Source organism: Octopus sinensis, linkage group LG3, assembly GCF_006345805.1.
Source record: "Octopus sinensis linkage group LG3, ASM634580v1, whole genome shotgun sequence".
NCBI lineage: Eukaryota > Metazoa > Mollusca > Cephalopoda > Octopoda > Octopodidae > Octopus > Octopus sinensis.
This window is the reverse complement of record NC_042999.1, coordinates 47030660-47057363: the sequence shown is the minus strand read 5'-3', so window position 1 is coordinate 47057363 and position 26704 is coordinate 47030660. Positions and strand designations below refer to the sequence as shown.

General features: G+C 33.3%; 1 protein-coding gene and 1 pseudogene across 5 annotated transcripts in view; one reads left to right on the top strand and one right to left on the bottom strand.

The window, feature by feature from the left end:
* Nucleotides 1–26704, top strand: part of LOC115209272 (neuronal acetylcholine receptor subunit alpha-10) — a 1238615-nt gene that overhangs the window by 1208950 nt on the left and 2961 nt on the right. The gene's annotated exons all lie outside the window — the stretch shown is intronic.
* LOC115210044 lies at nucleotides 3714–3814 on the bottom strand (annotated as a pseudogene).

The following is a 26704-nucleotide window of genomic DNA, read 5'->3' as shown; positions in this document are numbered from 1 at the left end:
AAACTCTCCGAAATGGACTGCAAAGCGTATAATTAACAATAGTACAAGCAAAAACAAACTCGTGCACAAATATACGTATATACACGTATATACGACGACCCTGCCTGACACGAGTTCCGGGCTCAGCTGGCTCCGGCTGACAGTACCCGGTATGGGCCCCTATCCAGGGTTACGGAAAGGAGACAACCTTCAATGAAATCCGGAGTGGAGCCCCGAAGGCGGTCTAGTGTTCGATTCGACACTCTTCCGGCAGCTCCTGCAACCAAGCTGGTGCCAAATGTAATGCACTGCACTCCACTGGACTACATCAGCAAGGTCGAGAGAGGAAACCTGACGATTGGGCTACCCAGGACTTTCTTATCTATAGCCCAGGCCTGCGCAAAACTGGAGAGGACACTTCAGTGCTGCTGTAAAAAGCTGCAGAAACAACACGGGAGGTAACAGTTACGAGTGATAAGTCCATTCAGATTGGCGTAAAATATGGACGCTACGGGTTACCTCTGCCGGTGGGAGGGACTTCCGTGTCCTATTGGTTAGCTACTGCCCACCTCAAGCTGGGCAGCCCCCAGTTAATAAGGTGCTGACCCGCCACAAGCCGCCTGTTCCATTGGGTGCTTGGAGCTAAGAGTACGACTCGAAAAGCGGCCTGCAACCTCTGCACCAGGCAAGCAACTAAAATTCAAGAAAACACCAGTTCTGCAGTTGCTTCGCTACATTTGTAGTACCTGCCAGAGGGAGTGTTTGTCCAGGATAGGACTACACAGCCACAGCAAGAAATGTAACAGGAAATAAAATATAACAGCCGGACTAGACCTAGAAAAAAAAAAAAATGCGCAACTCCATTGTCTCCCGAGACAGAAAGGATGCCAAACAACAACAAACAAACCCGTATATGCACATATACATACATACGTAAATATGTAAATGCATACATATATACACATATATACATATATATATGTATAAATACATACACACATATACATATATATACATGTATATACAGACACACACACACAAATGTATATATATATTTATTACACAAGCGCACACACTCAAACATATATATATGCTTAAGATATCAGGTTCATAATTATTACAATCACTGCTAATTATTTCTAAAGAGATGAACTTTAGCCAAGTTTGTGGCTGCTCGAACTGCGATGTAACTTCTTGATTACGACAATTGTCAGTGTGAGCAAATATATATATATATATATATATATATATATATATATATATATATATACATATATATATAACATCTACGACGGTACGTATTATAAAATATATATATAGACAGAGAAAGAGAGAGAAACGCAATCAATATGTTACACAGCGAAAGTTTAGAGTATAAAAATATGAGTGGAAAATAATGTTCCGAGCATGGCTCTTCGTGGGATAGTGGAAAATATCCAGTGAGGAGGAAAAGGAAATAGGACCGGATACTTAGGAGAAAAGCAGATGTTGAATGGCCAAAATGTTACTGACCGGAAGTTGGAGATATAAAGAGTGTGTGATATTTGAAGGAAGGAGCATGGAAAAATGGCTGGTGGGCGTGTGAACGTGCGGGGAAATACACTCTACCTGTGTGTGTAAAGTGTATATGTGTATGTATGGTTTTATGTGTATGTGGGGGTGTAGTATACGAGTAGCGTGTGTTTTATATTAAGGAATGTTGCATGTGTGTTTGTATTTGTGTGTGTATGAGAGGGCTGACGCAACAGGTTGGTAGCAATAGAGAAAATTAGGAGTAGGGCTTAGCAGCAGAAAGATGTGAGTTCGTGAGGTTAGGTGATGTGTGTGAGGGCGTGTGTTTCACTGTGTGTACGTGTGTGTGTATACGAAAGTCTGCGTATGTATGAGTGTGTGTGACTGTATGTCTGGGGGGGGGTGTATGTGTGTATGTATGCGTTTGCATGTGTCCGTATGTGTGTGTACAGAAGATATGCATGTTGTATGGAGGTGTAAGTTATATATGTAGGTGTCTCGAAGTGTGTGAAATATAAAGAGAGAGAGAAAGAAAATGAGAATTGCAGAGGAAATGAGAATGAGAAAGATAAGAAAATTGGAAGCTGTTATATGTGGGAAGTGTTAAGTCCTAACGTTGTATAAGTCCATAGTTTGCAAATGTATCGTTGACCCTGGCGGAGGCCGGTGACGGTGAATCACAAACAATCAATATATTTGGCTGATAGCACTTCTCACAAATACTAGAATTACCATATATGGAGTGCATCTAAGAATATACAAATAAAATAGAATAATGTAAATAAACTAAAATCAAGTATTAATGATAAAATTTTTTTTTAAATATTACCTCATAAATATGTTTTCTAAATCTTTGTCTGCCTATCCCATAGTATTTTAAAGAATAGATATTTGTAAACTTTTATCTTCTACTTATTGTTGTCTTTGGACTGCAGCCATGCTCGAGAACCGCATTCAGGAAATTTTGGTGGAATGAATCGAACCCCAGTACTTATATTCTCTTTAAACCAGGCACTTATTCTATCGGGCCTATTTTGGCTGAACCCTAAGTTGCGGTGATGAAACACACGAAAACCGGTTGCCAAGTAGTAGTGGAAGACAAACACAGACATAACCAACACACACATACGTACTCATACACATACGTACACACACACAGAACTGGCTGTGTGGTAAGTTGCTTGCTAACCAACCACATGGTTCCGGGTTCAGTCCCACTGCGTGACATATTGGGCAAGTGTCTTCTGCTATAGCCCCGGGCCGACCAATGCCTTGTGAGTGGATTTGGTAGACGGAAACTGAAAGAAGCCTGTCGTATATATGTATATATAGGTATGTGTGTGTGTTTGTCCCCCTAGCATTGCTTGACAACCGATGCTGGTGTGTTTACGTCCCCGTTACTTAGCGGTTCGGCAAAAGAGACCGATAGAATAAGTACTGGGCTTACAAAGAATAAGTCCCGGGGTCGATTTGCTCGACTAAAGGCGGTGCTCCAGCATGGCCGCAGTCAAATGACTGAAACAAGTAAAAGAGAAAAAGAGTAAAAGATATATATATATAAAACAATATTAGGGAGTAAATCCAAATTTACAGGGAAAATTAGATTTAGGATTAAATCTAATTTTACAGTATAAATAATATATATATATATATATATATATATATATATTAAATTAGAGATAAAACCACTATTAGGCAAATCAAACAGTGGAAAACATAAACCAAAACATAGAAATAAATTTAATTAATATAATATACAAAATATATTAAATATAATATTCAAAATTTAAATTATTTAACTGAAAAGTAAAAAATTAAAAAAATTTTATAATTATTAATTATAATTTTTTATATATTTATATAAAAATATAAAAATTTATAAATTAATAATTAAAATTTTTTTTTTAATTTTTAACTTATAATTTAGATAATTTAAATTTTGAATGTTATATTTTATATATTTTGTATATTGTATTAATTAACTTTATTTCTATGTTTGGATTTAGGTTTTTCACTGTTTGATTTGCCTAATAGGGGTTTTATCTCTAATTATATATATATATATATATATATATATATATATATATATATATATATATATAAATATATGACGAGTTCTTTTCATTCACACCTGACCAGTCTACCACGCAGTGGAATGAACCTGGAGCTATGTCGTTCTGAAGCAAGTTTTTTTTTAAAATCACATATGCACGCCTGTTTATGAAAATATTGAACGCATCACGAATATGCGTCTCATCCTTAAGCAAGGACCATTCTAATCCTCTCAGTATCGTTCCAATTTTCTTCTAGCATATGTATTGCTTCCTCACTATATACAATTAAAATAATATAGTACAATAAATAAATGAATAAATACACGATGATAGAAAATAAAAATAAAAAAGAAACATAAATAGTTGTTTAAATATCTATACAGGAGGCCAGGTTTGTTTAAAGACAACGTGTAAGTTTTCGTAGAGGTACTTCGGCACATAGAAATGCGGTCTAAACAGTTGTAATTTCAGGCATATCTGATCCAGAAGGATAGAAATTTCATTCTAAGACCGGCGGTTCTCAACCAGAGTCCACAAGGCCCCTGATGGGTCCTCAAAATAATAAACTGGGGATGTACAACAGTATTATAAGGGCCCCTGAAACATTTTGCTTTAGATTTATGTATTGGTGTTTACTACAAGTAACAGCTACGTTTGTTTCTCTAACATTTGACGTTGCTCATCCTAAACAAGTTAATGTGTGAAAACAAAATAGGAATTTTGAAAGAAGTTTCAGTAAATCTAGTTTTAAATACTGAATGGCTATGGGGTTTCATCAGAATAAAATAGTAATAAAAAGGCTTCATAGATAAAAAAAAAGTGGTTGAAAACCCCTGTTCTAAGGCAATTGGGCAATATTCACATACACATATGAATTTTATCAGACTTTTTCAAACACATACTTTCAAGTACACCCGTTCGCACACACCAGTTCTTACACCAAATATTTATATCAAAATAGTAATTCTATACGTATTAGAACTTGATGATTTTATTTAAGTGATCAAAGCAATCGAAATACTTATTCGTGTGTGTGTGTGTGTGGTGTGTGTGTGTGTGTGTGTGTGTGAATGTAAATTTCCAAATTTGTTTAATAGGAATATTCAATCCTAGCGGGTAACTTATTCGCTTTTACTGGTTAATAATGCTGGCTAACCTCAGTGAATATAGATAAACTGCATTTAGCCTATTTTACTATTCACAATTGTTAGTAATGACCAATTGGTCTACTATTGAATTTACTAATTTTGTGATTCCCTGCATAATAAAACCTGGATATATGAATCTCTGTTCTTCCTCTTTCTCTCTATATATAACCGCTTCGATTGATATTTAATGTCTATGAAAACTAGGAGTTCTCACTCATTCCTCCCATGTGTAATTCCGTGTTCGCTTCTATGGATGGTAATATGATCTTGAGTGTATATAAGCAATAATTATAACGAGTGCGAATATGAAGACTGGTATATCCTCAAAATATTATTTTCTTTCGTTTTATTTTACTATGTCATACAGCATATTTTTTATTCTTACGAGTACCTACACATTTTCCACTGGCCATTATATTAGCAGTTGCATCTGAAACTGGGCATAAAATTTTGTGCGACCTCGTTCAGGGTCTTTCAAACAGTTCGGCTTCGGCGTACTTCCAAACATTTTCCCTTTACTGGGCGGCCCGGAGACACTTGCCCAATATGGCGTGGAATGAGATTGAACCCGAAAGGGAGCTTCTTAACCACACAGCTATACCTCCATCTAGTAATTTAAAGAAAAATTTGTGTAAGCAGAAATTGTATCAGTAGCCCAAGTTCTTTTGATTACCAATAGATGTGGGTTTTTTTAAATCAGAGCTGGACCTCTTCCTGTGAGAGTCTCAGATGAACGTACCTCACGGCAAGCGGTACAAATGAGGGTAGCTATATCAAACTCCATTCTTCACCAATTGCCACATACTAGAGGAGGGTCTCAGTAATAACAGTGTAGCAAAATGGCAGTGCATCAGCATGGCCGCAGCTCTGAGCTGAAACTAGAGAAAAAATAGATAAATTATTTATACAAGTATAAAGTAAAAGAAAAATAATCATAAAACCTGAGCCATTCTCTCCCCTTAAAGGGAAACTTCAATCCCCACTTCTATTTCTTTGAAACTGTTCTCTCTCTCTCTCTCTCTCCTTGCCTTTCTCTGAAAGCAACTGTAGGCGCAGTACCAACGGACGGCAGTCAGATTTCCTATTTCTATAGTTTTTAACATTTTTTTTATTCTTTAACCCGTTATATCCTAATCGTGCATATATTTATATGCAAAAATCACTTCCGCGATGACAATTCCTTCTCATTTATCTCATTTAACGGACTATGAAGAGTAGTATCATAAATATTTTGTAGGTATTTTCAGCATTTCAGGCAGTGTCTAGGACCACGATGAGATGATGATGATGATGATGATGATGATGATGATGATGACGACGATGATGGTGATGACGATGAGGAGGAGGACGACGATGACGAGGAAGAAGAAGAGGGGAATATGTCCAAACAAAACTCTTGTGAAAACGACATAGAGGCCAATTCTGTTCTCACGACAACAGTTGGAGATGACATCAAGAAAAATCTACAGTCTTTGGGGGGTATTTTTCTTTTTTTCAAGTCTCTTGTATGAAGCTAACCGTTTCCCCTCTTCTCACCAGTCACAGATCTGAGGCGCTACACATAATCATTAGCGCACCCCTTCCTCCCTCTGACTTGGCCATAAAACGGAGATTATGGTAAGCCTCGAATTATGCTACGTGTTAACAAAATCTAACATGTCTGAAACGTAAACTAAAACTGCCGAAGGTATAGAGTTGCTGTTGCATAAAATGGTAATGATAGGCATAAAACAAAATTTTATTCGGACATCTATTGGCTTTTATACGCGTTATATGCTATCTATAAACAAAAGTATTGATAATTGCCAGACTAACTTATGTAGCTAGACGCGGTAAGACAGAAATATGGATTAACCGATTGGTATGTATGAAACAGGATGTTTATGTATAGCATAAATACTAACGCAGTGTATTTTGGCCTTCGTCGTCGTCGTCGTCGTCATCATATTCGTCATTTATCATCACTGTCGTCATCATCGTCATCATCATATCATTATCATCACGATCGCCGTTCAGTATCTAGCGCTGGTGTTTTCAGCCGGATGTTTCAGGGACTCATTTACGGCAGCACACCCTTTGCAACGTCAGACGTTTAAGTATTTTTATCGCATTCAGCATCTATATACATACACAAACAAGCATACACACACAAGCATACACGTACAAGCATACACACATGCAGACAGAAACACACACACACATGCACACACGCACACACACACACGCACGTACGCACCCGCCTACACACACATTACTCGCGCACGCACTCACACACATACACACACAAACACACACATACATGCACGTACACATATGCACACATAATAGAGAGATGAAGAGAGAGACATACATATATAGAGAGAGAAGGATAGAGAAGTGGTAGGTAAGCATGTAGGTAGATAGGCAGGTAGGTAAGTAGGTAGGGTAGTAGGTGTAAATGCGTGTCTATGAGTGTGCGTATATATGTATGTATAAGAATTGTGCGAGTATGTATGTATGAGAATCTTGCATGATAATCGCATTTTAAATTACATATTCGTACGGTTAAAATAGAGTGCACACAGATGTGTGTGTTTGTGTGTGTGTACGTATGTGAGTATGTGTCGTGTGCCCATATGTGCATGTATGTGTGCGTATGTATATGCATGTGTGTAAGCATATGTGTGTTTTATGTTTTAGGGGCGGCACTTGATTGGTTCTAACGATAATAGTTCGATTTGAATTCTACAAAGTTTTACACTAATGCACCAAAAAAAAATACTCTACATATATTCATAAATCTAAAATTGAGACAAAGAGGAAACTGTGTACGTAAGAGACTTAGGGAAATTCAGAGAGAGATTGTGGATGTCATTAAATCTTCTGGCATACAAAATATAAACTTTATAAAATTATCTTGGAATCATCCGTTTTAATTTCGGAAATGGCTTACGGACAGTAGTGCAGGACTTGATTTCCTGAAAGACTAAATATTTGAGCAATTTTTTTTTTTACATTAATAATTAAAATTTGCATTAGAAATTAAACTTACAGATGCGTAGTTAATTTATATTTCATTATCGCTGGTACTCCAATTCCTATGAGATGAATGGTAATGATGCGCACGTTTTGTAAAATGTGAATGTACGTGACGTTGCCTCAGAAAGCTACAATTTCATTAGTGATTTGCAAAACTTTTGACCAATTTTATAACCAGACATTTAAGCGGCGATGTTTTAAATATAAATCAGAGGATAACATAAATAAATAAATAAGGGATATAATGACTGGCGAAAAACAGATTATGGGAGTAAAAATTTAAACGTATTTATTATTAGTCCTCTATTACTGACCATCCCATATTTTGGTTATGCAATTAGAGGAATTATAGTTGATGTCCATACAACGTCGTAATATGCACTAATTCAATTGTAAGAAGAGGTACAAAAACTAAATTGAGAACAGAAGTACCCCGAATTTTTATAAAGCGGAAATAAATCTCTGACATGTTTTGACAAAAATTAGAACCGATGAACAACAGAGGTTTCTAGAAACTATACGATTGAATATGCCTTGCAGATACACACAAGAGATTTGTTCTGTGCAAATTGAATTGAGGTGAGTGCAAAAATCACTGGGAAATTTTCTGAGTACAGTAAGATAAAAGTTGTACGATACTAAATTTAGTTGCGTCAAAAGAATACGTCAGAATCATACAGACCATAATGTATCTTTAAAGAAAGAAAATAATTATTCAGAATCTGTATCGTATCACCGCAAGCAAAAAAAAACATTCGTTTTTATGCTTCACTTTGGCACTTCAGATCCTCATAGGAAAACAAGCCAATAACGAATTATTTTTCAACAAAAATCGTTATTCTTTTCAAAGAGTATCTCCAAAAATTTACTAACTTTGCAACGTTTTTTCAATACGTGAGAAGACAATTCTGACCGGCATAGCTGTAGTATTGATTTTCCCCGATTTAATCCGAATATAAATGATAATATGATGATTTTGTTTCTATACATCGGTCTCCCTTTCTCTTTCCTGTCTGAAGTATGATAATTTTTATCAATAGCTTTTGCATTTAAAGAACTTCATGATTTCGAGTGGCAGTTGGAATAATTAATAGACGAGAGATGAGACAAAATAATACTGTTATAATTAACCATTAAAATCAGTTACATGGGTTTCTGAAAATGCGTTGTTAAAATCTTAATATGTAAAAGGAATCTACTTGTGTTCGAATCTGCTGAGCATGGTTTTCCAGTTAAACCTTTTACAATTAACATAGGGAACAATGTCTCAGCCCGAAGGTTGTGTAGTGTTTTACGATGTTTTATATAAAATTTAGTAAAGTTATGAACTACTGCAAGTTTGAGAGGATTTTAAAATTGAAATATTTTAAACAAAAAATTGTAGCATTCACATGAGGTTTATTTATTTAATTGCGCGTTTCAACAAATTAATAATAATCCATTTCTAACGTCTTTCATCGAATATCCCCGATAATCCATTTATGTGTGTGTGTATGTGTGTGTGAGTGAATGTGTGTGTGCGTATATATATATATATATATATATATATATATATATGTATATATCTTATTTTACTCTTTTACTTGTTTCAGTCACTTAACTGTGGCTATGCTACAGCACCGCCTTTTTTAATCGAGCAAATCGACCCCAGAACTTATACTTTGTAAGCCTAGTATTTATTCTGTCGGTCGCTTTCGGCGAACCGTTAGTTTACGAGAACGTAAACACACCAGCAGGTTGTCAAGCGATGGTGGGTGGACAAACACAGACATATGCACACATACATATGCACACACACACACACACACACACACATATATATATATATATATATATATATATATATATATATATACGACGGGCTTCTTTCAGTTTCCGTCTACCAAATCCACTCACAAAGCCCGAGGCTATAGTAGAAGACACTTGCTCAATGTGACACGCAGTGGGACTGAGCCCGGAACCATATGCTTGTTAACCAAGCTACTTACCACAACGTCGTAATATGCACTAATTCAATTGTAAGAAGAGGTACAAAAACTAAATTGAGAACAGAAGTATATATATTCATGTATATATATATATATATATATATATATATATATATATATATATGGCATGAATACATATGCTTGTATGTATGTAGATTGGTAGGTAGGTAGGTAGGTAGGTAGGTAGGTAGGCAGGCAGGCAGGCAGGCAGCCAGTTAGGTAAGTTTTGAATTGTACAGAAACCGTGTAATCATCATAGCGTCGGAGAAAATATATTTAGTATTTGGATAGTGCTGTTTACGTATTGTATTCATATGGAACCGATGTGAACTTCGCTTGAAATTAATAAAATAATGCACCTGTCATATACACACTTTCATAATCGACTGTATTCGCTCCCAAAATGTAAGACTGTTAGAAATTAACAGTGTGCATTGATTTACAGGACGTTTGATACAAAAAGATGTTTATTATTTGAACGCCTTTACTGCTGGTCAGCAAATAAACCAATATAACTGTAAACAAATTATATCTGACAATTTTATATAAGATATCACTGGACCAAAAGCAATATGAGGGTATAAATTATTTAGCAATCCATTTTTCTTTTAGCGTTTACTTTGATTTAACCATTTTGGATAGAGCCATATTAGAGCAAAGTACTGGAGTAGTTTTGTTCGCAATTCGTTAGCAGATGTGTACATAAATATCTGACCAGTTTTATGGACGTTTACCCAAAATATATTTTAGTTATAGCGCCGGGTAGAAGTAGGTATGAAAACGTTATCAATACGAAATCAAGGTTCACTACTTCTTCTTTTCCAATATCGATACATCAATATTTTCGATATAATTTCACATTATACACAACAATTATTAAACTACATATAAATTCACTATAGAATAATCAGGTTGACAGTGAAGTAAATTGGAAACATGGAACAATAACCAAAAGATTAATGACTAAACAATATCGTGCTCATCGATCAGTGTTTTAATTACCCGATATATAAAAACGCCGAAAAATCATTTGCCTTTGTTATTATGTATGAATAATTTGTCTTCCTTTTTCATAGGATTGGTTGTTTCACTATTTATTATGGTATCTAAGAATTTAATGAAGCTATGATGTTCATCATTATATTATTGATGTATACAAAATGATAAATTGTATTTTGGTGTCATTTCTATTTTATTCTCTATGGTAGGTTGGGGTTCAACATTTGCAATTCAAATTTCTGAATTTTGGGAAGATTAATTCAATATATGCTACGGGAGGTACGTTTTACACTGAAGAAAAGATACGAAACAAATGCAGGTTCTACAACGAACCAATTCCGTTTCAAGAGAAGCAAATGTTAATAGAATTAACGTTATATGCATACTGATACAGTAAGGTAATCCTTCTGTTGATGTAGAATTAATAAATTCAAATAGTGACTATGTAACATAAGGAAAAGTCTCTATGCTTCTTATTGACATTACTGATAATATTAAGCGAAATATTGCACCCGATTACGCAATGAGATGTGCAAACCAAGGTGTATGATACATCACCAGATTTCGGAATCTTTATAAAATCTAATGATTCTTTCAATTCAACACTTTATAACAGAATTTCTCTCATGCAGACCCCAGAAGTTAAACTATATTTTCTTTCTATTGACTGAGCACATAACACATTTGAAAAGGAGTATTTTACTCGAAATATTAACAGAATTAAATATATTTTCGATAGCATTCTAATATATTTTCTTTTGCTCTCATTGAAATTAATCTGTTTGCTGCATTGGTATAACCTCCGGACACATTGTTTAACACAGATATTTCTATTTTAAGAAATGCAAATCAAAAACATAAAACAATTATTAGGCATACTAATGTGAAGAGAATGTACAGTGTTTTGTTATTTATAACTATCATTGATTCGCAGCTAATATAGATTTTGAAAATATTATTCTCTTTGCGCTAAATTTTCTAACGATAAGCGCTCGATAAAAAAATTATATAATAGTGTGAGGAGGATTATTTATTCTTAGTTGGTAATCATTTAATATCTATTGCTAACGGCTAATCATTTCTTGTTTTTATCCTACATAGAAATGGAGGAATTGTGAAACACATTTCTGTGAATTTAGCAATAAAGATATCGTCTGACTTTTATCGTGAAAAGTCATTGATTGATGGCGATTATTATATAACTGTGTGTATGTATGCTTGCGTGTGCAAATATATACACACGATTTAAAAGAGACGCGGCTTTCGCATCTCGCAAGCGATGAATCAAAATTCTTAGTACAGAGCGGTTTTAGGAACAGAAAGGTGTTATTCAGTCACTGAACTATGAGTCCGTCGTATTTCATAAGGGAAACAGCTGTAAACTAATGAAATTCCTACGATAATGGTTTTAGGGCTTTGTTATATCTGAATATATATATGTATATATATATATATATATATATATATATATATATATATATAATATATATATATATAAAGGGAAAGTTTACAAAAATAAACAAAAGACGAAGGCAGGTGGTGTACAAACTAACAGATGTATTAGTATAGCACTCAGGAATAGAAAAAAGTCTTTTACGTTTCCAGCCTACCCTCTTCTACACAAAGGTACACAGAAAAAACAAGGAGAGAAAAAAATGTGTGTAGTAGCTAACGATCTATCATGGCGTCTGAAGGTTAATGAGAGACAGAATATGGAAGATACGAGAGATTTTATTAATCAATATAATATATATATATACGCACACTTTTGCTCTTTTACTTGTTTCTGTCATTTGACTGTGGCCATGCTTGAGCACCGCCTTTAGGCGATCGAACAAATCGATTCCAGGACTTATTCTTTGTAAGCATAGTACTTATTCTATCGGTCCCTTTTGTCGAACCGTTAAGTTACAGCATCAATGCTGGAGGGTTACAAGCACAGACACACAAGCATATACATACACACACATACACACACACACACACACACACCACACACACACACATATATATATATATATATATATATATATATATATATATATTATATATAATATATAAAATTAATTAAGGGTAGAAATTGATATTTATCAATTAAAACCAGTGGTCTAGCATATTAAAAAAAAGAATGCGAAGATTAAAATATTTATATATACCAGTCCTTAATTGGTATATATATATATATATATATATATATATATATATAATATATATATATATAATATATATATATATATATATATATATATATATATACATATATACGATGGGCTTCTTTCAGTTTCTGTCTACCAAATTACCTCACAAGACTTTGGTCGGCCCGAGGCTATAGTAGAAGACGCTTACTCCAGATGCCACGTAGTGGGACTCAACCTGGAACCCTGTAGTTGGTAAGCAAGCTACTTACCACACAGCCATTCCAATATATATTTGAAATTCGTTTATGGTAGCGTTAAGGAAATGCAAATAAATCTACGATTTCATTATGCCAGCTGTCGTCTAACGATTCTTACTGAGTCAGTTTTTCGGGGTTGCATCATGGTTATACCTATGTAGGATAGATATAATAATAACAATAATTCTAGGATGCAATTTTAAATATTTAGTACATCGCTACGCGCGTTTCCACAAGTCACATGACTTTACCTTCGGAATCCGTAATGACTGAGTGAAAGTGAGATAACAAATTTATAGAACTAATTTGTGATGTTACATTACACACACACACACAAACACACACACACACATACACACACACACACTGTGTGGTAAGAAGCTTGCTTCCCAACCACATGGTTCCGGGTTTAGTCCCACTGCGTGGTACATTCTACAAATGTCTTCTACTATAGTCTCAGGCTGACCAAAATCTTGTGAGTGAATTTCGTTGATGGAAACTGAAAGCATCCCGTCGAGCCGTCGAGTATATATGTATATATATATATATTTACGTGCGTATGTCTTTCTGTCTGTGTTTCCCTACCATCGCTTGACAACCGATGCTTGTGTGTTTATGTCCCTGAAACTTAGCGTTTCGGCAAAGGCCCCCGATAGAATAAGGCCTACAAATAATGAGTTCTGAAGTCGATTTTATTCGACAAAAGCGGTACTCCAGCATCGCCTCAGTCAAATGACTAAAACGCGTAGAAGAGTAAAATAGTAATTTATATATATATATATCAAAGATAGATCAATACTTTTTCAATGTATCTAAATCTACGCATACAAGCACAAAATATACGCACACTGGCAAGTCCATACGAATAAATATGCGTTTCTGCATACCTGTGTGTCTGTGGATATGGGATACACACACACACATACACACGCGCACAAACATAAACAGACACACATATACGTATAGTTTGATTGATTGGATAATGCATGCGTATGGATACGTTTAGGTGTGTTTGTAAGTATATCTGTCAGGGGACGTTGTATTCCATAATATTCTAAACAATGCAACAATAATGTTATTTGATCTTAGATTTAAATTGTTTGTTCTTCACTAGTTTTCTTCCCTAGTTTGTACATTGAGTCGGATGTAATTATATCATGAATATTTATTGTTTCTGTTATTCAAGAAAAAATATACATTGGTGCCAAATAGATTTATGTCGGTTTCTTGCAACAGTTAGTAATAAAAATGTCAGAAAAGGCGCCTGATGTATACAGTTTGTGCTCGTAGAGTTAGCATGAATAAAGTCAACTGCCACACAAAAACTAAACGCTTGTTGATAGTATATCTACTACGTTTAGGAAATTTTAAGTTCTGTGTGGATCTTTGCCAAGCATTGGTCTTGATAATACGAATTCGTTGTAGGTTTTTCGTAAACACAAATGTGTTCAAATTTCTCCAGGATACATTCATAACAAATTGATTTCTTACTGCTGTCATACACATATGCAAACATGCACACAAACATGTAATACATACATGTGCTTATATACACATGCGAAAACGACATACACGTATATGCATATATGTGTATAAACACACACACATACACAAACATACATCTATATATAGAGAGAGACAGACAGAGACATTTATAAATATATATATACATATATCAATATATATACAAACATATATATATGTAAATATATATATATATATATATATATATATATATATATATATATATATATATTATATATATATATATATGTATGTATATATATATACATATATACATATATATATATATATATACATACATATATACAAGTGTGCATTATATATGCGTATGTTCGTGCGTATACATACGTATATATACGTATTGCAAGTTATATACGAGAATTTCTTCCGCAACATGTTACGAAATACTCAATGACAAAAAAACGAATAAATTCAATTTTCAGAGCGATATATTATACGATGTAATTTTGAATGAAATTACAGATGTGTACCATCGACATTAACATTGTGACACATATGTATTATATACATACATAGAGGATCGATGATGCAAACAGAAAAAAGAACTCAAAACATGAGTATATGTATATTTTTATTAATATTTAGCAGACGTACCAACGCACTTAGGTACCAACACACAAAACATTCGGGTATAGAGTTCCTCTGTTACTTCTGCTAAATATAAGTAATAATAATAATAATAATAATAATAATAATAATAATAATAATAATAATAATAATAATAATAATAATGCATATATATATATACATATGAAATTAAGTATATTCATATATGTTTATATATATATATATATATATATATACGCGCAGACACACACACACACACACACACATATATATATACACACAAACATACATACATACATATATATACATATATATATATATACAAGTAAATATGAGAGTGATAGGGCTATGAAAATACAATCGCTAATGGCATCGAAGACCAGCCATACAGGCAGAATTAATGAAATATATATCAATACACACACACACCACACACACACACACACATATATATATATATATTATATATATAATATATATTATATATATATATATATATATATATATATATATACATATATATACATATATAATAAATATTAGGGAATAAATCCAAATTTACAGGGAAAAATCAGATTTAGGATTGAATCCAATTTTATAGTAAAATATAATATATTAATTAGAGACAAAACCACTATTATGCAAATCAAACAAAGAAAGACTTAAACCAATACATAAAAAATTTTATATAAATTAAATATAATTAAGATATCCACTTAATTATATTTAATTTACATAAATTTTTTTATGTATTGGATTAAGTCTTTCTTTGTTTGATTTGCATAATAGTGGTTTTGTCTCTAATTAATATTATATATATATATATATATATATATATATAATATATATATATATATTACTTCATTGCATGTGCCATACCCACTCAGATAGAGGATATAGGATGTTACCTATGTTATATGGATCACTCCGTCAGTTACGGCAACGAAGGTTCCAGCTGATATGATCAACTGAACGGCTTGTTCGTGAAAGTAACGCATGAGTGGCTGAGCGCTCCACAGGCACGTCTACCCTGAACGTGGTTTTCGGGGAGATTCAGCTTTACATCAAAGTGTGACGAGGCTGGCCCTCTGAAATACAGATGCTACTCAATTTTACATTTTGGGAGCAACGTGAAAATAAAGTGTCATGCTCAAGGACACATGCCTCGCCGGGAATAGAAATCACAACACACACACACACACCACACACACACACACACACACACACATATATATATATATATATACCTATATACGACAGGCTTCTTTCAGTTTCCGTCTACCAAATCCACTCACAAGGCATTGGTCGGCCCGGGGATATAGCAGAAGACACTTGCCCAAGATGCCACGCAGTGGGACTGAACCCGGAACCATGTGGTTGGTTAGCAAGCTACTTACCACACAGCCACTCCTGCGTTTATACATATCTACGTATACATACACACACATATGTATATTTACATACATACATATATACATATATATATACATATATATATACATATATATATACATATATATACATATATGCAGCTGTGTGATAAGAAGCTTGCTTCCCAACCACATTGTTCCGGGATCAGTCACACCGCGTCGCACGTTATGCACGTCTCTTCTGCTATAGCTTGTTGCCGACAAAAACCTTGTGAGTGGGTTGTCAGAAACTGAAAAAGACCATCGTGTGTGTGGGGGGATATGTATAAATTAAGCAGGAACCGGAGAAAACTTTTGATCAACAAATTGAATACTATCAATTATTATGCTTTTAATACAAAACTTTAACATTGCTAACAGCCGTTTCTGCTACCTAAGTCACTCGCCGCCGCCAAAGAAAAGTATGAGAATAATATTTGGCATAATTTATAGCACATCCGATCTGGTAAATGGAGGTTCATCAGAGCAGAAACTAATATATAAAATAAAGGAAAGAAGAGGAAATAGGAAAGAACAGGTCCTGGAGATGAGGAAAGAAGACTTTATCTTTTTGATCACCGTCTCCAAGCCTTACACTGAAACATGGTATGATTATAATTTAATAAGACTTCTTTCCTCATCTCGAGGCCCTGTTCTTTATTTTATGTATTATTTCCTTTATTTTATGTATTAGTTCCACTCTGATGAAGCTCCTTATACCGGATCGGATGTGCTATAAATTATGACGAATAATATTCTCATAATTTTCTTTGGCGGCGCCGACTGACTTAAGTAGCAGAAACGGCTGTTAGCAATGTTAAAGTTTTGTATTTAAAAAAATAATAACCGATGGTCAAATTTTTTATCAAAAATTTCACCATTTTCTGCTTAATTTAGATTTGATTCCTGATAAACTCTTGTTTATTTCGTTATTGCCTGTATCCTATGAGCATAGTATGCTTGCATTACAATGCCTAGGGTTAAAACGGGTAATTTATACCGGTAGTATTAACAGATATTCTTGTCCCTAAGACGGTTATGCCAACCGCTTAATCTACGTACATATATATATATATATATATATATATATATATATATATATATATATATATATATATATATATATATATATATATATATATATATATATATAAATATATATATATATAAATATATATATATATATATATATATGTATGTATGTTTGTTTGTGCGTGTGTGTGTTTGGGTGTGTATGTTTGTGTGCGTGGTGTGTGTATTTGTGTCTGGGTTTGTCCTCCCCCATCATCGCTTGACCACCGATGTTAGTAGGTTTACGCCTTCGTAAATTAGCGATTCGGCAGAAAGATTGATATGTGTTCTAGGCTTACAAAGGATATATGTCCCGGGGTTGATTTGTTCCACTAGAGGCGGTACTCCAGCATGGCCGCAGTCAAATGACTGAAACAAGTGAGAAAAATGAATGCGTATATATGTGTACATACACGTACGTATATAATATACACACTCATGTGTGTTAGTGTTTGTGTCTAAGTGTGTGTGTTTGTGTCTGAGTACGTGTGTGTAAAGATATATATATGTGTGTGTGTTGTGTGATTGCGCGCGCGTGTGTGTGTGTGTATACAGGCTGCGATGGGTAAATTGTCACCACATTATATTTTTATCTTCGGGCATACGCATTGTTTCTTTTTTAATTTGTCGACTACACAGCATAGTAGTGTCAGTTGGGCACTGTCAGTGAGAAAAGCAGCTCTATCAAGCATTTCATTCTGCCAGAAATTTGGAAACGACATGTAGTACTGTTTGGCATTCGCGCCGGAAGCTCCAATACGAACAATTCAGAGTATTTGGGTGGACAATCAGAGAGATGTGCAATCTGAGAACATATACCGATATTGATGAAAATTACATATCTAGGCAATATCATAGTGTTTGGAATGATCACTAGTGATGGCTACATTATGCCTTCCATTCATTTTCCCACACGGCTTCAGACTCAATATGGAATTCTACATCAATCGCTTAGAGGAGGTAGTGTTTCCCTGGGTCAAGATGATGGCTGTTTGGAGATCGTATTCTGGAAGCAGGACTTTGCACCATGCCACACTAGCAGGAGGGTCCAGTCATAACTGTCAGACAATTTCCGCGACAACATCACCCCCTAATATTTGGCCACCTAAATCTCTAGACTGCATTTCCCTTAATTATTACATGTTGGAAACATTTGAGCGGGAGACAATCAAAACTCGTTGTAAGATCAAAGAGGAACTGAATGTAAGGATTATGGCAGCATTCACCAACTTACACAAGGAGACTGTCCAGAAGAGTTGCAGGAGATTCCGAAATCGTCTAGACCTGGCGATTTTATTGTAAAAAATTTACACTTTAGCGTTTCAATTTATTTTTATGTAGCTTTGGTAAATATCTGTTATAATGAGATGTCAATGTTACTTTCATCTTTTCGTAATTTAGACGACAGTTTAATCATTGCACCATGTATATATATATATATATATGTGTGTGTGTTTGTGTGTGTCTGTGTCGCTGTATATGTATGTATATGTATGTACATATGCCCTTACACGCACATATCTATACATAATATAAATGGATGAAAGGAAATATATGCATCGAGGAGCAAGAAGGCCGAATTTATAAAAAGTTTCACTTTCGATTGTTATGCCTCATATCTTGGAGAAATGCCATTTTCTGTAGTCGCGAAACGGTTCGTTACTTTTAAAGGAAATTATGCAGAAGGTAATTGTTTTAAAAAGTATAGGATAGATTTCACCTCCAATTTAGTATTTACAGCCTAATCGCTTAGTGTGTCAGACAAGAGAATTGTATTAAATGCACATTCAGCCGTATAATATTCATACACTTACTAGTTAAATTCATAAAATATAATTCAGTTCATCAAATAAGTAAATTTTTAGAACAGAACGACAGGAAACCACCTGATGCACAATATATGTGTCTTGGGGAGTGTATGTGCTTCAATGTATGTTTGTGCATGATTAGATATCTGTTCCTTTCTACACATACACACACTCACACACACTAACACACACACTCACACACACTAACAAACACACACATACACACACACGCACGCGCGCACACACTCATATACACACAGACACACACAATATATATATATAGATAAATAAAAAGGGATTTCTATGATAGTGTATAGAGGGATATATAAACAGTTGAAACATTCCTGTCACATGTGACCTTGAAGGCTGCTTTAATACAAGAAAGTCTACTAGTCCCTTAATATTTGGTATTCAATATTTCATCTATTCAATGAGACAATCAATACTTCATTTCATTTTACTATATATTCTATATATGCTATATATAGTATATATACTATATATTCTATATTCTACATTAATATTATAAAGAATATAAATAAAACTTAAAAAGCAGGCTGAGTTGGGATTCCTTTGAATAATATATATATGTATATATATATATATATATATATATATATATATATATACGCCTACATGTTTATATATATATGTGTATATGTATACATGCATATATGTATTTCTATATGTATCACAATAGACTTCATTGTAATCTCCCCGCGTGAAGTGAGGCTATCGAGAACAGTGGTTGCGTCTAGGTATACACAGAACGGTTTTCTGAAAATCCAGGATTCGCAAAGATTGAGAGTAAGTTTAAAAAATTAAACAGATGAAAGAGACTGAGAATAAATATTTGTTCCATTCGTTGTGAGTTGTTTTGTAATCTGTCCTAGTTAACATAAACGACGCTATTTTATCCGCCAAATATTCGTGTGAGTGTGCGCGCGCAGTGTAGCGATATTTATATATGCCATGATAAATCGTTAGCTCCTACATGAATTTTTTTCCTTTCCTTGTTTTTTTGTGTGTATCTTTCTGTCGAAGAGCGTAGGCTCGAAACGTAAAAGACCTTTTCTATTTCTATTCCTGAGCGCTATACTAATACGTTTGTTTGTTTGAACTCGACCTGCCTTCGTCTTTTGTTTATTTTCGTAAACTTTCCCGTTATATATATATACATATATATATATATATATATATATATATATATATATATATATATATATATATATATATATATATATACATCTACATATACATATGTAGTTGTATATATAAGTCGACATGGATCCTGAATCCTCGGACTTTCCGGTCCAAAGAGCATGTTGTTAGCATTTCCATCTTATTTTTTATGTACGTTCACACCTAGAGGGCTGTTACCCACTATGGTCTCCCTACATCAAACAAAATATTACGAGAATTGAGTCATCTCAGAGAGCATTCACTTAAAAATTAAAGGCATGACTGAACTTGATTATTTGGACCGCCTTATGACATTGAATCTTTATTCTCTCCGGCACCGCTGTAACGTTTTATCATTTGTACAATGTGAAGAACACGCCACCAGCACCCAACGAGCTTAACATCTGATTTCATGGAACCTCCCGCATACGACCCTAGATATTTCAGGCTCACAGTACATGAAATCACTGCAACAACGTTTTCTTTCCTCAAAATTCCCTGCTCTATTTAACATTATTCCAAACAAATTCAAAGAAGAAAATGATCCAATCATCTTCAAATGAAACCGAGACAAATTTCTTCAAGGAATACCAGATATGCCACCGATACCTGGATACATCTCGGTCGACAACAGCTCCCTATTTCAATGGGCTATGATACCACAACACTTGACTTAGAAACGATTTAATAGATTCTATGATGTGGTGCTATCAAGTTGAACGTGCTATGGGCCAATCTTTCGCCGAAACATATCTAATTTAGATTATCTAAAAGTAATTGGAAATTCAAAAGATTATTTTATTCAAAATAAAATAAAATAACATGATCATAAAGATTTACCAAACATTTGGCTGAATATCCCTTAGTATTTAAATGAATAAAACCATGATATAAATTATATAAATAGAAAATATATCATAGATCATATTTATCATTATGCATGTTAAAATTCTACATATCTTTGTATATTTCTCTGTCCGTATTTTATTTGTGACGTGGTCAATAAATTACAATAAATGCGTTATTTGTTTTCCTTATCTTCACACCTTTGCAACATTTCAAACTATATATTACATAGTCAATTACATGGCTAATTTAACATCGTTTATTAAATTATTATGAAACTTCAGATCCAAGGTGTCTAGTTTTTCAATATCCGTAGTAAATTTCCTTCGCATAGTGGAACATGTATGAGAAGATTTCTTTAAAATGCTGTAGAATTTCCACTTTTAAGAACCAGCAACAAAAGACTGAAATCTTGCTGAAAATTACATTAGCAAGTGAAACTTTGACAATGTATGTTACGTAGAATTTTATTATATGTTAATTTGTTATCAATATATCTCAATATTTCTGCAACTCAAGTCATTGTAAATTTATTAGTCCATTTCTTAAGACTAGGCTCAACCGTCTGTCGTCACAAAGGTTAAAAACAAAGACATTTTATCATTTATATCGTTTCAAAATGTTCAATGGTGTCAATGCAGTGAAACAATTTCATTCATATTTAATCGATTTGGCCAAAGGAAAACTATTTTGATTTTTGACACCGAGTATTCCATGTTGAGTTGTCCCATGAACCATGCTGTGCATAAAGAAATAGTATGCTGAATCTAGTAGTTATAGTAATTTGTAGTTGCAGTATGACCAAATGTGCGACAATATGGGCAACTAGGGCAACTTGGCCAACTTGAGCGCTCTGCGGCAACTTGGCCTGTTATTGCTTCGTGATTGAAATTTACTAGGAGGAAATAGTGAAGTATTAGGTTGTCCGGAAAGTTCGTGCCGATTTATAGTAACTTACCTTCCGACTTATTTTAGAACATGGTTGAGTTCATAAAATAGGATTTGACTGCACTTCCATTTAGAGCACAGTTTAAGGTATATTTTCATGGAAGAAGAATTATGTTCATATAATCTGTGTTAATTCTGTAACCCTTTAAAATGGAAGATAAAAACGTTCATTCTCGGCTCTTGATGCTTTGAGGATCAGACAAAAATTGCTGCAGCTCGGATGGGATGTGTTACTCCACCCACCATATTCACCAGATATTGCTCCTTCGGATTTCTACTTATTCAGATCTCTGAAGAATAGTCTTAATTGTAAAACTTTCAATTCCTTGGATGAGGTAAAAAGATACCTTGATGTACTCTTTGCCATGAAACCACCTCAATTCTGGGAAGAGGGTATTTTCAAGTTAAAGGAAAGATGGAGACACATTGTGTAACAAAATGGTTAATATTTGTTTGATTAAAAATGTAATGGCAAGTATTTATTGAACTTTTTATTTCCTTTAAAAATCTGCACGAACTTTCCGGACAACCCAATAGTTTGTGAGATTAGTATATTCAGAAATTCAAAAACACATATTGGTCACACACTGTATCGCATTGATCCAAATTCAATAAATGTGATACATATGTGTCAAGTTAATACTTTTAACAACAAAATCTTCATTTCTAAACCTACAGAAAATCAAGTGTGAACAATTTCATTTAATCATTAAATTCTCTCCCAAAATAGGTTGTCTATCGCACACACAAATTCCATACAAAGATGGCCAACAGATAAATATTTCGTGTATAATTACTCCTAAGTAAATGTGCTGTAACAAATACCATTATTCTTAATAATTATCCTTTTACTGTTTTCCTAAATACTTATCTAGTTCTCCTTGCTTATTCAGCAACCTCAGTATATGCTCATTCTAGCATTTGTAAAGGTTAAAGTCTGCCAGACACATCTATTGAGTGCTACCATATACTGAAGCGTAAGATGCGTGAATTAGTGGCTAGGACTGTTCACTCATCGCTGTAAGTTTGTAGTTACGCCATGTTATTTCCAATGGTTCAGTTTGATAGAAATACATAATGAAATTGTGATTGAACGTCATAATGTAGCAGTAGTACTCATGAATATGTTATGCTGTAGAGGATGTAAATTTTGACAACATATTTTACATAAGTTTCTCATATTTCGTTAGAACGTTTTCTTTATTCACTTATGGATTGTATTAAAACTGTAAGTTTGTATTTGAGTGTATCATTATTATTTGATTATTATTATGCTTGTTATCTTTTACCAAAATCAGAAACAGTATTTCTTCTGATATGCGTTGCTCGGTAACAGGTTTTGAATCCTAGTTCTCTTCAAGAGAGATATTTTCAAACGTAAAGGGAAAAAAAACAAAACATTTTACACTTACTAAAAATCATTTCATAGATTGACAAAAAGATATTTTAAGCATGACAGATGTGTTATTGTTCACAAAGATGCGTTTTCGATCAATATATTTCATTTGAAATATAATTATATCCTTCTTGGTATATACTGTTGTTGTTTTTTTACCAGAAATATCGCCTTGAAAATAGATATACGCTATTAGCGCAGCATTTCCCGTCCTTAGATATATTACAGTTCGCTATACATTAGCATACGTTTTGCTTTGAATATATCACCAAAATGTATAAATTATATTTTAAACCAAAACTTTCGTTCAGGTTGTGCTTCAGAGCATCAATAATAATTATTTCTAAATTATATATACATATTTTCTGTTAAAATACATATGACTAAAGTAACTGAAGTGAGGCTTAAATTGAAAATGCAATATGAAAAACGCACCTGCACAAAATATACACGGTACTTTCATAAAAATAAAGTACTGCTAATACGTTATGCATATTTAGTAAACAAAGATATTTCGTTAGGAAAATTTGGTTGCGGTACGTCGGATTCCATTAGGGCGCCGTACGCCGGATTGCATTAGGGCGCAATCATCTGTAACATTGCAAAACTGAAAATTGTTTTATTCATCCGTGCTTATATCTTTCTATAGAAAATTAGTTTTTATTGATCATACTACCAAAGGGCATAGAAGTAAAAACAAAGGAAATAAGCTGATTGAAAGCCCTTAAATTATTGTAAATTCTTTCGATAATTTAAAACACTTTACAGCGTTTGCAAAAGGTAACCATTTTATCTTAAATTTAGTTTTATGTAATGCAATTTTAGATTATATTTATCAGTATGTATGTTGAAATTCTACATATCTGTCTATATTTCTCTGTCCGTATTATATATATTTGCGACGTGTCCAGTAAATTACCAGAAATGCGTTATTTCAAAAATTGTATTTTTAGTTTATATGCTTACACAGTGAACACTACTCTTCTAAATTGAATACCTGTGTAATGATTAAGTCCGATATGCAAGCAAGGGATTTTTTGTTCAGTCCCACAGGGAAAAAACCTAGATAAGTGACTACAATGATAGCCACTGGCCAAACAATATGTTATCGGTAAAGTTAGTACATAGAAACTATGTGGAAGACGTCTTCACTCTCTATCTCTCTCACATTCTCTCTCTCTTTTTCACTCTCTCTCTCTCTGTATATATATACATATATATATATACATATATATATATTTATATATATATATATATATATATATATATGTGTGTGTGTGTGTGTGTGTGTGTGTGTGTATATACATATATATGTATATATATATATATATATATATGTATTATATATATATGTATATATACATATATATGTATATATGTCTATATACATATATATATATATAATACATATATATATTCATATATATACATATATATATATATACATATATATACATATATAAACATATATATATATATATATATATATATATATATATATATATATATATATACATCAAGCGGTAAGTGTGGGTGAATATTCACACACACACAGACACACACGATGTCGTTGATATCCCAATACCCAACTCAATTTAAACATTAGATCTGACCTACGGGAGGGTCCTTGCTGTAGAATACGTACAATTTACTTCTGGCCATGTGCAGGTCCATATTTCAAATCTTACCTGTATAAATTCTTACCTGTTTAGAAATTCATCCGATGATGGTGAATTGTATATTATCATGTAATCTTTTATGATTACATTAAATAAATGAAATTTTAAACGCTATTATAATTTACTGTTCCACTTTGAGAAACACATGATTGTCTTTGATGAAACATTTCGGGTCGATTTCTCTTTTTGTCCACTCAGTAAAAACACGTTTTCAACCAACAGAGTTTAATAATTACAGGAAAATACGTGATTTTCTTGTAATACACGTCCGGGTTTTTATTTTTGATATTTCTTAAAGGATTCAAACGCTTGCATTTCGATGTAGAACATAGTAGCCAATTTAATTTTTTGCTTTTCTGTATTATGTAAATAGTTGTATATATTATTCTATTTGAAGAAATAAAATGCTTCATCAAACTCCAGTACGCTCTTAATAGGCTTTGAAATTAAAGAGATGGATCTCTTTTTCTGTTCACATTCAAAGAGTCTTGAGACCATATCACGATGTCTCATTTTTTTGTGAAAATACTTAATCTAGTAATGTTAACTCATGTGTATATATGGGTGCATTTGTGTGTGTGTAACTGTGTGCGTGGTCATTAATTTATTTCTCCTATATATGTGATAATGGGTGCGAATGTATGTATGTAGGTTTTATATAATTATAATTGTAATGAACATATTTGCATATGAGATTTTTTACCCTACATCTTTAAATAACAGATTTAATTGAAAAAACAAGTTAAATAATAACTAGAAACAATAACCTTTAACCTTTTAACGTGATATTGAAGGCAGACTTTTACGTCATATGCATTCGTGTTGCAAATATTACAAAATGGGATATAACTTTCTACTTCCTACAGTATAATTAGACTACGCTATTTTCTAATGCAGATTTAAAGTCAGAATCATCTTGCTTTTTGAACTTCTAGCATTTTTAAAGATATCTCATTCTTCGCATTGTCAGAATTAATTTTTTATCATTCATTTGTAATGTTCCACATACAGTAAACACTGCCAGATTCTATTAATACTTTATGATTACTTTCCTCAAATAAACTTCAATTTATATCATATTCCTATACACACATATTTGGATTATAGCTTGTTTATTCTTCCTGGAAATTTATGGTTGTTATTTTTCTAGCTACTAAATA